This window comes from Stegodyphus dumicola, chromosome 9 (genome assembly GCF_044657685.1).
Source record: "Stegodyphus dumicola isolate Sdum_Otavi_A_Nest chromosome 9, ASM4465768v1".
NCBI lineage: Eukaryota > Metazoa > Arthropoda > Arachnida > Araneae > Eresidae > Stegodyphus > Stegodyphus dumicola.
In genome coordinates, this window is record NC_140776.1 from 61733440 (window position 1) to 61745424 (window position 11985).

The following is an 11985-nucleotide window of genomic DNA, read 5'->3' on the forward strand; positions in this document are numbered from 1 at the left end:
TAAATATGAGGGTATTCTCCTCCTCCTATTCACTTGTCGCCTGTGATTTCTCAGATAAGTCTTTTTTGTTTTCTTTTATTTGTTGGTCTGATGTTAAAAAAAAAAAAAAAAAAATTCTGTAGTTAATAGTGATTGAAATAACCTAATTAGTGGCATTAAAATATTGTAGTTGAGTAAAATAACCTAATTCTAATGTAATCATTCTGTTTGTCCTTAAGGTAAACTATTAGATTGGCTAAGGAAATATATCCTTATTTAAATTATTTAATTGGAACGGTGAATGTAACTTAGTTAGATTGGTTAAGGAATTATATTCTCTATTAAATTATTTAATTGAATTTGTGAATTTCTTTCATGGTGAGGATTGATTGGTAAAGGTGTCATTATTTGAGCTTCTTTGCTCCTCTTAGGGGCTAAATTGCTTGTAGGATGTAATAACCTGATTTTAATTAACATTTTACCCGGTTAAATCATTCTTTTTGAAAATAGAAAGTTACTATGTGCAATAACCTGAATTACATTGGTATTGATTATTCTGTGTGAAATTTTTTTTTTTTTGGAAAGTATAACTTGTTAATTATTCTTTTTTTTTCTCCCCGGGGAGGGTATTGTTAATTTATCCAAAGTTTTATCTGATTGTGTTTACCTGAATGTAAAGAAATAATAGTTTGATATTATTGAGTCTAAGATAAAAGTAATATAACTCTGTAGGGGTATGCATTTGTAGAAAGCAATATTTTACAGTTCAGCTTGAATATAATTTGCTTACTAAGTTAATTATGCATTGTGTAATCATCAATATGTTACAGTTCTGATTGAACATAAATTGCCTTCAAATTAATGGTTTAAGTAATTCTTGAAGAATTTAATAAATAGGCTCACATTTCTAGATCAGTCAATGTTTATTTATTTCTTTTTTTTGTGTGTGCTCATGATTTTCACCCGTCTCTTTCTCAAATTGATTTCAGGGTTAGTCCGAAAACACAACGCAAATGTACAGGTCTTATTGATATTAGTATATTACTGTTGTTAGAAAATTTTAAGTGTTTTGTCAACTGAGTAGGAAACCTTTTAGGTACCTTACCTTTACGATACCATAACAATTTTTGGTGCCATTCAAAAATTTAATTTAAAACACCATAACATAGGCACTCCCTGATGACTGTCTAGTATAATAACATGAAGTATGAAAACTGCCATCTTGACTGCGAGTTGATCCACGCTCAAACAAGGTTGCTTCACATGAAGGTAAAATTTTGATACTTTTCTCTTAACTTATGTAAAGAAAATATAGATACCAGTGAGACGTTAATAGTGTTTTAATATTACTGATAACATTTAAAACTGTGTTAAATCAGCGTTATTTGGCTAAATTAAGAATGGTTGTTTAATTTGTTATAGCCGAAATCGCGGACGTATTACATACCAGCTGTTAGTTGCCTTCAATATGCCTCGATATGGTTAACCATATTTGTAACGTTTTCAAGCGGAGGAATAAAATATCACTGCATCTAATTGAGTAAAAGGCTATCAGGAGTAATTAAATCTATAACTAGATAATGATCTAATTTTCTTCGTTAAAAAATATAAACAATTAATAAAATTTTGATGTAAACCGGACTAACCCTAATTCGGGCAGCAAATAAATATTTCATTGAATTTATCTTAATGATTTTTATTACTTCTTCTGTATTTTATGCCTATTTTTAGTTTTAAAAACGTATTTGCACCATAAATAGATTAAGGCACATAAACAGTTTGGGAATTAAGTCAGAAAATTAACAAGTTTAATGGTAGGGTAGCGTAATTCTGATTGCTTTTCTCATCAAGAACTTTCAAGAATGCACACTTGTTACAGACTTTAAACAGTTAAGACAGGCGTTAAGTTTATGATATACGCTAAATATTTTTGATATCTGATAGTAGTTTTGCCCTCTTCTATCGCACATCTCTGATTTTTAACATTTTAAAATTGGATGCGCCGCTGTGAAGCGACGACTTCAAACTTCTGGACCGGAGAAAACAGCTAATGGCTTGATTTCAGTAAATAGCCCATCCTCAATACCACAAGCTCCAACCCAGACACCTTTACCCGATTGGAAGGAGTCAAAGCTCTCTGCAGAATCAGCTAGCAGATTCTCTGGAGAAGGACTCCAGAAAAACACAAACAGCGAAATAATGAAAGGCCTTTGGCGGAAATCAGCTATAAAGTATTTCTCCCGCCTTCTTGCATGCCTTTGTGCTGTAATGGTCAGCACACTCGGCGCGTATTTGAGAGGTTCGAGTCCCGGCAAGGCATTGCTCTTTTTTACGCTTCCTGCTCCAAAAAATCCTAATGACTCTACAGTGGCGCTCGAACTAAAAATGGTGGTTGATAATGATACTTGACCACCAAGATTTGGCGACTAGATCCCCTAAACCCCAGTCGACCTTTAAAGGCTGGAGTACATAAGGTACCTCTCCCGCCTACTTAGCATGCTTTCGTGGTGTAATGGTCAGCGCATTTGGCGCGTATTATAGAGGTCCGAGTTTCGAGTCTTGGTTCGAGTTCGAGTTGCTCGTTTTTCACGTTTCCTGCTTCCAAAGAATTCTAATGACTCTAACCTGCACTAACATATAATTTAAAGAAAATTGGAGAAACTTTATGGTGAAAGGGATTGAACAGTATCAATCAAGAGAGATTACCTGACATAATTCCAAAGGTCAACAAGGATGAACTATGTATCAACCGATTTCTGAACATGACGGAAAACGCCCACTTTCCGACATATGTTGTCGAAAGAAACATGTATATATACATGAATGAATATGTATATATACATGTATATATACATGTATCTGTATGAATACAAATACATGTATATATGTCGAAAGGGGCGACACCGATCATTGCACAGTTAACTGCAGGAAGAAAATAACGTGAGATGCCAAACTACAAACCGTCTGCCTTTTAAAAGATTTTTACTTAAATCAAAACGACCAAGAGAAAACTATGCACAGTAATGAAGCAGCTATAAAATATTGAAAGAGATGTTTGCGAAATAGAATAACTATACCGACAAAATGATCCCTATTGAAAGAATGTAAGCGAATGGCTATAATAGATTACAAACAATAAGTGATGTGAATAGCATGTTGCATAGTGAGCCGCAAAAAGTATGTTGTACAAAAATGAGTTCATGCGACCAATGAAGCGAATGTCATCACATCATTCAAAGTTATTGTTGAACCCACAAAAGTCACGATAATAATAATTGAAGTAAAAAAACGAAAATATTAAAGTACCAGAAGCAACATTACAAGACTGTGAGTTATATATATATATATATATATAACAACGTGGAAAATTAATTATAAAGCAAAAGATAGCATGGCTGGACACAGGCGCAAGGACGAAGTTGTCTGTGGGTATGAGCTGGGGTTCTTTTTATAGGGAACTGCGAGATCCCGGTACCCGTGAGCCTAATTTTGGACGCCGCCTCGGGGGTGGCAAATTTATAGCACGTGGGATGGCGCCTGTGTTGCATTGATTGGCGCCGGGTTCTTGTTTGGAGAATTAATTTGCTCTGTTCATTAGATATGTCCAGCAATACCTCTGTTGCCATTGGTTCTACGGAGGTGCTGGCCTAGCTTCTTCATGTCATATTATGTTATGTCAATTTGCTGCAGGACACTGCCGAAGATTGTTTCTCAGTTTTAGTTCTTATGAACACTTATAAAAATTAATTTTATTAATACTTTCACAGAGGAAGAGCCCTAACCGCTCGTAAATCCGAATGTCCTGTACTCGCTAGTCCTCCTAAGATGAGTGCACTTCCCGGCCGACATTACTGCATAACTGATGGTTTTTCTGAACTTGTTGAATGAGTTCTTAGCAATTATTCTGTCCAACAGACTTAGAAATCAACAAATAGTACTACTCTATATAACTAAAGCCCGTTATATAATACACCAATAACTGCTGTTGAAATTCTAGTTGGTGAGCTTCCACTAGATAAAACGGAGCAGGACTAAAATTTATTCCGCCTATTTCACTTTGAAGAGGACTGTGTTATAGAGGACTTAAGTATACCAATTCTATAGATAAAGTAGAAAATCCCGAATGTGAGCAAACATTCAGATCAATCTACACAAATCGTACGGAACATGAACGTTCCTCTAACGAAAGCGAACGGAAATTTTTACTGATTGATTAAAAATTCAAGAGAAAGTTTCGAAGGGAGCCTTTTTATGGTTAATCGCCTTTCTTAAAAACGATAAATCACAGTATTTATGCATTTATGCAGACAAAGCTTTTTAAAGGCGCTCTGCTCTATGAAGAAAACATCTTTACTTATTCAAACTCTTAATGAAATAACAAATATGTAAATTAATATTCGGTCCATTGTCCTAAGCTGGATACGGGCAATCTCGAAACGCAGATGACTACATCAGCTAATTTATTGTATTAATTATTTTTATCGCTGTATGAAATAAAGTAAAGATATATCTTAAGAAAAGTAAGTTTTTTTTAATTGAAAGAAACGCATTGTTTAACACTAAAATGTCTATTTAATCATGTATATGTTATTCTCAAATATCCATGCCCATTTCATCCGTGAAATATAGCTAAAGAACGAAAATTATGTTTGACTACGAAAGTATATTATAGAATTCTATAATTCAGATATTCTAAATTCAAATACTTTCCTTGGAATTCATTTATTCCGTGAAATAAGTCTGAAGTTTTGAGTGCGAAATTTTATGTCCCTTCAACTTTAATAATTGGTTAATAAATTTTACTGTCAGAAATTGCTATAAATTTCCTTGAAATCCACGCTTACAATATTGTCTTTTATAACGAAACTACAAATCTTGTTAATAAGAAGAAAATCCTCCATGAAGGCACTCTTTCTTAGATAGATAGCCATTGCGTGATTTCCTGTAATAAATATAGATAATACGGACTTGCATACTGAAATTATTAATGGGAAACTTGTAGTTGGAATTGTTGACTGATAAAAATTATTTAACTTTTGCTAAGAAATAAGACTCAGGAAGATGTAGGAGTTCAATTTTCTTATATTTTCAAAGAAAATATCTTTCAGTATGGTGAGTGTTAAACACTGCCAACACTGTAATCCACAGTTTTGTTATTTAACTTGATAGTTTAGCTATAAAATTATAGTAAATACAACAAACAAATTGTAGGATGGTGGTAAAATTTTCTTTCCAGTTTCTTATTAAACTTTCGTTTCATGCATTTTATGTTAATAACAAGTTGGAAAACTTGTTATTAACATAAAATTAGTCGTTAATTTACAAAAAATTGCATTTGGAACAATTCATAAGTTGGTTCAGAAAATTAATAATCATAGTACGTTAGGTATTTTGAAAGATCATCAGACAAGCAGAAAGTCATCAGACAAACAGAAATTTCTTTAAATCGCATTGCATAAATGTAAATATGCACTTGAGATCTTTTACCATATATTGCAGTATTAAAGATGCATTATAATTTGTTCCAACTGTAAAGCCCCAGTGGATAAGACAGATTAACTGTGACAAATTATCCCGAATTCGATTGCAGATGAATAGGAGAGATCCCTGAAGTTTGGAGAGGATTCGCCATGAGTATAACATGCAAGTCAGTTTCTTTTAAATAATCTGTCATGAAGGCCTCCTCCTTAAAGCAGATAGCGCTCATGATTTTTGTCGAAAATATTTAACAAATCAACCAATTGTAAAAAAGAAGATTAAGGGCTCAGGGCGCCCAGCTGGTTTAGTGGTTCGTGACCGAAACACCGTCGCATGGACCTCCGAACTAAGGTTCTACACCAATCAGAGTTATGTCCATGCGGACGGAAAAAGAATCTACCATGCACCGCCGTCGGCCTTCATTGAATCAATGATAGTAATATTACAATGCTAAATTGACAATGCCATCTTTACAATAATTGTTACATAATAATCCGTGTGAAAAAATATACAATCAATTAATCATTATATTGTCATACATAGGATCTATAATGTGGAGAGTGGAACTTATATTATTAACCAGTCTCTAAACCTATGTCTACTTCAATACGTCATAACTTCAGGTTCTTATCAGTTACACACCTAATGATCTGTGTCCGTACTATTGTTGCATTTATCCATAGAGTAGGCTAGTCACATCAGTTCAGGCAGTTCATGGGCCGGGTTGCAACTGTTCGTCTCTTTATAGGAGGCAACGATGGGCACCTGCTAGGTGCTTCCACAGCGAAACGGCCACCACTTTCGGTCCTTTAGTGGCGCAAGGCTAATCGCTATTAAATAATGCACCCGTCCATTAAAAATAAAGATTAAGAACTCAGATTAAAATAGAGAGCCAGCCGCATTAATTCTTTTCTAATAAATTAATTAAAATATTGTTCAGTTGAAAACCAGACTTGAATTTTTTAACATCTAGACATTTTAAAATGATTCGTATCTTTCACAAACAAAAGAAACTTTCCTATGCTTAATCAAATCAATTTGATTTTAATAACTGTATATATATCTATGTTCCTCATAGGTTCCGGTTGTAATCATATCAAGAAATATGTATTATATATCTGTAATCAACAAATTACTTTATTTCGGAGCGTAAAAGATCTGCCATCCAAGGGCTTGCGAATTTATTTCATTCTCTAAGAGGCACTTTCTCTTTTAACAGCGCTTCTCAAAACTCATTCATTTCTTCTACGTTAAATATTTAGTGCGACTAGTAATATTCAGCTCAGATGACGTTCTTAAGCGTTTTCTAAAATATTTAAGATGTTACACTGCCTCTTTAGGAATTCTTGTTATATTAGCTTTGTATCATTATAAGTAACTAAAGCCTGGTGTAAATTTTCCATCAGCCGAAGTCTGTTTAAATTTATTTTTCTGAACCTCACTGGATGTTTCTGTGCCCTTGAGTTATCAATGGAATACTGTTTTACTCATCAAATATTAAGAGATCTATTTTTGTGATCACTTCATCTGATTTTTAGCAGGTAATCATCGATTTCATAATTATTGCTACTAAATTCTCTTGTTATCTCATTCCAGGAACTATTGATTGATATATCGTTTTAATGACCTTTTTAATCCAATGCACATGCTGTATTCGAACTAAATTATAGTAATAAAAATCATCGGTCTTTTTCGTTGCTGTTCACAAAAGAAATTTAAACTACTGCTGCTAATAAATGATTAAAAAAGCTCTGGCTGCTTTAGGGATGTACGATGAATGTCAAATTTTACGTAAAAAATGTTAGGTGAAAATCTACCATATCATGTGCATGAATACCGTATTTCGGAACGTGCTTCAATAGGCATGAGCCGGTATAAAATTAAAGAGTTTTCTCAATTACTTATCCAGTTCAGCTTCATTTACGAAAGCCTATACTTTAGAGTTTCTGTTCAAGGCTAGGAAAGGATGGCAGTTTGTTTGCGCACGAATTAAATTACTTAGGTTTCAAGCCCTACTTGTTCTTCTTGCTCAAGTAAATTTTAGAGGAATGATGAAGCTACATGGTATTTTATATTAAATAATAAAAACGGATAAAGACGGATAGCGGTGTCTCACGGGATACATACGAGAGAGAAAATGCTCTAACTGTTTGCAGCAGACTGGCGCAATTATGCGGACGCTTAGTGGAAGAAAATATCAAAGGCATATAGATGTAACATCATCACTTACTAGCCTGGATCCTTGTTTCCGGGGTTTAATATGCTTTAACTACGTTTACATTAAATGTACATAGACTAGGTTTCATGGACTGTGACAATCGAATCCAGCTAAGTGTTAATTCTTATATAGATAGCATTGGAGAAAAACATAGGCTTCCATGTGCTGATTGGCCCACTAGCGGCCGAGCTGTAAAGTCGCTGAACACTGGTAGTTCGGTCCGAGGTTCGAATCCCGCGAACAGGCTGGCTGCATGGGTGTTTTCGTGATTTTCCCCACGTGTAACGTGTATAGGAGCCAATTTCCCTTAGAACGTCCTCCCCGAAGGCATCCCTTGTCTTAGGCAGATAGCCGTCGAGGCTTTGCCGTAATTAAATAACCTAACCTAACCTAACCTATCCATGTGCTGATTATCTGTGGCTTCAGAAAACGTGCTGGTATAGAGATATTTTGCTGAACCCCGAACAGCAAATGAAAGGTAAAATCAGTGTTAATGGAAGCATCTCTCTAACCTATCGAGGGTGAAAGTCTTATTAATTCAAATATCGATAAATAAGTGGGGATGTTTTTAAAGTTTTAAATACCTTCAAACCGCTGAAGAAAATAATGCGAATTTTAACACTAAGTGATAAAAGATGCTCCCGTAAAGCTTTTTATGGGAAAGTAGTTTTCAAATTCTTCTACGAAAAGTTTTATTGTGACTTGGAAAAAAGATGGCCTAAGCTAAGGCCGTCCAAGTTTTAAATAAACTAGAAGGTTGAAATATGAATGTTTCTTATAGTTTTTAGTCACAACATGAAGGGGTTTATCCATTACGTTCACGTTGATCTGATTTCGTATAATTTCTGAACAGCTAATTTTGTTGAAGAGGAGAAAGGAAAAAAATAATTTTTATTCTATTTAACGGAAACTAACATCATAACAAAAGAAAACCTTTATTATTTCGGAAAATATGGAGTATGCAACTTTCTGAGAACTATTATGTTCCAATAGTTATCATGTTAATTGACAATCTACAGACTCCTGGTATTAGCAATTCTCCGAGAGTCAAGTAATTCAGAGCCGTCTTATGTAATTCAGAGAACTATTCTGAATCAGTATTATTCAGTTTTGAGTAACTGTTTAATCATTTCCATGTCACCCATGTAATGGAATATGAAAAACATAATCTAATGAAACAGTTCGTTTCTGTTATAGAACAGCGGGAACATAAAAGATTGCAGATAGTTTGGAGGAATTGATAATTAACCAACCTATTAAGATAAGCTTCTTCAGCATCGACCTGAGGAAATTTCCTACACTACGTACCTTTTCGTCACCTGCGCCATCAATTATCAACCTCTTACGTGTCTGAAGTTTTACTGTAAAGTATCTCCCATAGTCCTATACAGCTTTTAAAAGACATTCCTGTTAATCGAAACATCTGAGAGAAAAAAAATTGTGAAAATGATATACTCTATTAGCAGGTCTTGAGTAGCGTCTAAATTTCAGGATGGATCTAGAAATCGCAGCTGAGATCTTTTTATTCGCCGTCTGTAGCTACTGATCTTGACAGTATTCAGCGGCATTGATTTGCAGCTGCAGTATTTACGCGACAAAATCGGTGACATAAAATCATATTACTAATAGAGACATGAAACCATTACCAATGAAGGGGAAAAGGGTTGTTCACCGGTCTAAAGTCTCTACTACCTGCGTTGTCAGTCTTCCTGTTTAAAGTGTCTATCACCTGCTTTCTCCAAATAATTACATATTTCCACAGTAACAGCTCTCCTATAACTAATAATATAATTCCAAGTGTTAGTGTGACAGATAATTTTCCCACCTCTCATCATGTGTGATTCGCATACATTACGGGCAAAGTGCGATTGTGTGTTTTGTTTTAGAGAATTGGCTGAGAATATTTTGGAATTTTTGGTATCTTGCGTCTTGAATTTCGATTTACTGTGAGTTATCTACATATTGAAAAATGATTTTTGAAAGCTTTTGTTTTTCGTTCAGTGACTGAAAGCAATTTTAGGGATGTTAAGAAAATTTCAGATAGGGCGGATAGCTCCTGAAAATGTTTATTGATTTCACGTAGTGTATGGCGTAGAAAAGAAGTGGAGAAATGTGGTTTCCTTTTGTCCACAAGTCAGTTCTCACGACTTCTCTCCTCCCCGAGTTCGAGTGAAAATTACGCGCTTCGGCTAAATTCCCTTTCTTACTCCGCATTTCATCTCTGGATCAATAAACGAAATATTGTTCTTATTTTTTGTGTATAATTGAGTCTTTGGTCTTCTAGGTTTCAAAAAAAAATTCTTTTTGCTTTTGCAATGTTTTTAATAACAGAATTCATTAGAGAGTAAATTTTAAGATAAGTAAACATTTTTATCTAAAACCTAAACTACATTTCGTACTTATTATAGAAAGAATAAAATAACTGCTTATCATGTATCAGATAAAAGAAGACAAGATAACATCATAAGTGGACTATTCAATAAGTTTAATGAGTATTGCTTACTGATGCTGGAGAAATACATTAAATGTTTTTAACTTATTGCTAGAAACTAATTGTCATACCATTTACCCATAACTAGATGTTGGACAAAAATATTCTCTTTTTGGATTTTTCTAAGATTTTTAGAGGCACACTACATATTCTTTTCCTTAAGTGGTTAAAATTAACAGTTAAAATAAGAATGTTAATATAACAGGAAAACTTATATATATGAAAATGATAAATTGTAGTTGGAATTTCAAATGGGTCGGCGCGAGTGATTTTGACATTAATTGTATGTATTTATCAAGTGAGAGTGCAGCAAATTCTAATCCTTTGAATTTGTTCCCAGAAAATAATAGCCATGCTGAATTTATCTTGGAAGTATTCTAAAAAAACACAAAATATACCGGATTCTATGGCCCTACACTGAGAAGGAGAAACCCAAACATATTCTCCAAATCTTATCATTGATTTTCTGGGTTACAAATTCGTCTTCATGCATTGTAGTATTTCAATATAAACTTTAATTTTGAAAGAAGAGAGAGAGAAGAATCTCAAGGCTTCAGAACATTCATTAATGATATTTTTAATCGTATGCAAAATTTGGCAGAACTAAATAAAAAACAAAATCTTATATGGCTACCCACATTTAATAATCGATATTAAATATAATTTTTATGAAATGAGATTTTATGCTTCAAATCAGAGATATATGATATTAAAAGAGTTTAGTGCATTTCTTTAGTACTAAATAATGCAAAAAATAATATTTTGATAGTAAAATTCTCTCCTTAATGTGACGAATATTCCCAGCCATTCAATAGATCTGATTTATGTAATTATGAAACATGTTTAAATTTGACAAAAACTGTGGTATTGAGAGTCGTCGATGATTAACAATTTTGTTAGAGGATATAGATCAACAGAGAACAAATATTACCACCCTGCTCCTGGAGAACTCTGAGAATGTTAGATAGACAGTGACATCTATTTTGGAACCATCGTAAAAAGTTTTGATTGAATGCAATCCAGAAAATGACACCAAATTAAATAATCCTTTTTTTATGTCGCTAATTTATCTCGTAATAAATGACATAAGCATGCAAACAAATCTCTCTCTGTACAGGTCAAAGGAAAGATATCGCTAGCAATTCGCTCATTGTAAGAAAATACTGTATTAATGTTTCGAATGTCAAACACAATTTTAGTTGCGAATTAGAAAATAATATTAAAAGTAAACACGTGTCTGGGTGAGAACATGAAATCATAGTTTCTAACTGAGAGATTAGGTTAGATTATTTGAACATGCTGACGAAAGTTATCAACCTAAGAAGCAACATCACTTCATGGAGAACGTTTTAAAGGAAATTGCTTCGTATTCATGTTACACATGATAAAAATTATAAAAAAATTCATTTAGCCAGCCTGCTCCACCCGGTATTAAACGAATGCTCAGCGTTCCCAGTATTTAGTGGTCTTTATAAACACTAGTGTTGTCTAACAGAGAGGAAACTAAGCTCTAAAGCCATTTATTAACAGAAAAGTGCGAATAAGTAATTACGAATAAATTTTATTGAAACCTAACCTTAAATAGAAATTAACATATACCAAGAACAGAATATTTTTATTAAACATGAAAAGCTCGATAAAACTCATTTCTTCGACTGAAGGTTAATAATAATTTTGGCTACGTATGATTGAAAGATAAGTCTTTCTGACTATCAATGAAGAATTCAACGTGTTCTTATCAATTTCTTATTTATCATTCGATAATTACATATTAACTACAATTTATTTAACCATTAATGGATATTGTATAAGGTACTTT